Source organism: Anopheles ziemanni (assembly GCF_943734765.1).
Source record: "Anopheles ziemanni chromosome X unlocalized genomic scaffold, idAnoZiCoDA_A2_x.2 X_unloc_52, whole genome shotgun sequence".
NCBI lineage: Eukaryota > Metazoa > Arthropoda > Insecta > Diptera > Culicidae > Anopheles > Anopheles ziemanni.
This window is the reverse complement of record NW_026689821.1, coordinates 135,001-138,214: the sequence shown is the minus strand read 5'-3', so window position 1 is coordinate 138,214 and position 3,214 is coordinate 135,001. Positions and strand designations below refer to the sequence as shown.

Genomic DNA, 3,214 nt, shown 5'->3' with positions numbered 1-3,214 from the left:
CATATTGCCATACACAATTACATTATATTCGAATGAGCATGCAAGCGACCCTATATAGACCGAACCAAAACGATAGATACCGCCGTAGTTCACCCCCACCAAGTGATGACTTCAGTATGGCTAGTGTGTGAAGTATAAAGTATAGTCCTCCCCTGGTCCACACTGCTTCGGCGGTCCTGGGTAAGATAGTTAGTTCTAGCTTGCCCTATGTGGAAGAGGACACCATACTTAATACTGTGGTGTTATGAACAAAGTATAGTCCTCCACTGGTCCACGCTGCTTCGGCGGTCCTGGGTAAGATAGTTAGTTCTAGCTTGCCCTATGTGGAAGAGGGCATACAAGACAAAGTATAGTTCTCCCCTGGTCCACGCTGCTTCGGCGGTCCTGGGTAAGATAGTTAATTCTAGCTTGCCCTATGTGGAAGAGAGCATACATGAACCAAGAACGAAGGTTATGATCGAGGAATGATTCGACAACTAACCGATGGTATGAAATGTGAAGAATTCAAGCAAGCACACAATCAAGTCATCACTTGGGCATGCTCGATAGCCAACCTCATGACATTAACCTAGTAGAGCATGCGAAAACCAATATATATGTAAACGATGCCCCTCCCTAGTTCAGCGCTTCAACCAAGTGATGACTTCAGAATGGCTAAATCAAATCGGTTCAAAACATACCATCGGTACCCTATTGAAACACACAAGTCGATATCAAACCTCATGATTGTGTAGTCCTCCACTGGTCCACACTGCTCCGGCGGTCCTGGGTAAGATAGTTCATTCTAGCTTGCCCTATGTGGAAGAGGGCACATTACTCAATACTGTGGTGTTATGAACAAAGTATAGTCCTCCACTGGTCCACGCTGCTTCGGCGGTCCTGGGTAAGATAGTTAGTTCTAGCTTGCCCTATGTGGAAGAGGGCATACAAGACAAAGTATAGTTCTCCCCTGGTCCACGCTGCTTCGGCGGTCCTGGGTAAGATAGTTAATTCTAGCTTGCCCTATGTGGAAGAGAGCATACATGAACCAAGAACGAAGGTTATGATCGAGGAATGATTCGACAACTAACCGATGGTATGAAATGTGAAGAATTCAAGCAAGCACAAAATCAAGTCATCACTTGGGCATGCTCGATAGCCAACCTCATGACATTAACCTAGTAGAGCATGCGAAAACCAATATATATGTAAACGATGCCTCCCTAGTTCAGCGCTTCAACCAAGTGATGACTTCAGAATGGCTAAATCAAATCGGTTCAAACCATACCATCGGTATCCTATTGAAACACACAAGTCGATATCAAACCTCATGATTGTGTAGTCCTCCACTGGTCCACGCCGCTTCGGCCGTCCTGGGTAAAATGGAACATTCCAGCTTGCCCTATGTGGAAGAGGGCACATTACTCAATACTGTGGTGTGAAGTATAAAGTTCAGTTCTCCCCTGGTCCACGCTGCTTCGGCGGTCCTGGGTAAGATAGTTCATTCTAGCTTGCCCTATGTGGAAGAGGACACTTCATACTTCGTCTCTAAGCGGCGGCTTGACTCCTCCCTACGGGGAACGGGTTTACGCGCACAGCGGCGGCTTACGCACTATGGCAGTCATGGATGCCTTACGTTTCTATGAAAAGTGTGTTCCTCCCCTGGTCCACGCTGCTTCGGCAGTCCTGGGTAAGATAGTTAGTTCTAGCTTGCCCTATGTGGAAGAGGACACGTAGACTTACTGTGGTGTGAAGTATAAGGTTCAGTTCTCCCCTGGTCCACGCCGCTTCGGCCGTCCTGGGTAAAATGGATTCATCCAGCTTGCCCTATGTGGAATGAGGACACTTTATGCTTCGTCTCTAAGCGGCGGCTTGCTCCTCCCTACGGGGAACGGGTATACGCGCACAGCGGCGGCTTACGTTATGGCAGTCATGGATGCCTTACGTTTCCATGAAAAGTGTGTTCCTCCCCTGGTCCACGCTGCTTCGGCAGTCCTGGGTAAGATAGTTAGTTCTAGCTTGCCCTATGTGGAAGAGGACACGTAGACTTACTGTGGTGTGAAGTATAAGGTTCAGTTCTCCCCTGGTCCACGCCGCTTCGGCCGTCCTGGGTAAAATGGATTAATCCAGCTTGCCCTATGTGGAATGAGGACACTTTATGCTTCGTCTCTAAGCGGCGGCTTGCTCCTCCCTACGGGGAACGGGTATACGCGCACAGCGGCGGCTTACGCAAGTTAGTCACCCTCGGCAGTGGATCACTCGGCTCATGGATCGATGAAGACCGCAGCTAACTGCGCGTCATAATGTGAACTGCAGGACACATGAACATTGATAAGTTGAACGCATATTGCACGTCGTGGGAACCTACCATGATGTACAGATGACTGAGCGCTTATATTTGAGAAATGTATCGCATACATTTAACTACGCCGTGACACCCGTCACGAGACGTGCACCATGATGTTAACTAGGGTCGCGACGACCCGCTAGCATTAAAGAACCCGTGGTTTACAATATACTGGCATTGGAATTCGAAGTATTTAGAGCGTCCGTGTTCCCGCGTGAGGCGGAAGTACGAGGAGAAGGCGTGCTTGTGGTGTCTGTGGTGGTGTTTACTGATGTCTAGCTTCAGCTTATTTATTTATTTAAATAGAAGCGAAGATGTCAAAGTAGCGTCGAAGCAGCAGCGGTAGCACAAATGATTCAAGTATGGAAGTTGACCAAAGGAACACAAACAAACTAGCGTATGGGCAATGGAAGGTATCAGTGAGTTAAACCACACGCGGGCTAACAGCCCGTTAACCGAGTCCAACGGTACATATTGGACATTGAAACAAAGTAGTCGCAAGCCAGATGTGACGATAACAACCGCAAGGTACATAAGCCTCAGTTCATGTGTGACAACCCCCTGAATTTAAGCATATTAATAAGGGGAGGAAAAGAAACCAACCGGGATTCCCTGAGTAGCTGCGAGCGAAACGGGAGAAGCTCAGCACGTAGGGGTGGCGGCCTGTCCGTCTATCCGATTCCGTGTACTGGTGCGTCTCACTATCCGTCATCTTAGCGCTTTTCAAGTCCAACTTGAATGTGGCTCAGAACCCATAGAGGGTGATAGGCCCGTAGAACAGCGCCCGTTGGATGATGGACCGAGCGTACCATGGAGTCGTGTTGCTTGATAGTGCAGCACTAAGTGGGAGGTAAACTCCTTCTAAAGCTAAATACAACCATGAGACCG

General features: G+C 48.5%; 2 non-coding genes across 2 annotated transcripts in view; both read left to right on the top strand.

Annotated features, from left to right (window-relative positions):
- The first annotated feature begins 2,218 nt into the window (after positions 1–2,218).
- On the top strand, positions 2,219–2,373 carry LOC131292376 (5.8S ribosomal RNA). The gene has a single exon (XR_009190025.1). It is a non-coding gene; the product is annotated as a 5.8S ribosomal RNA (ribosomal RNA).
- A 487-nt stretch (positions 2,374–2,860) lies between these two features.
- LOC131292375 (large subunit ribosomal RNA) overlaps positions 2,861–3,214 on the top strand; it is a 4,085-nt gene continuing 3,731 nt past the window's right edge. The window contains exon 1 of the ribosomal RNA XR_009190024.1: positions 2,861–3,214. This exon is cut by the window's right edge and continues 3,731 nt beyond it. This is a non-coding gene — a ribosomal RNA (large subunit ribosomal RNA).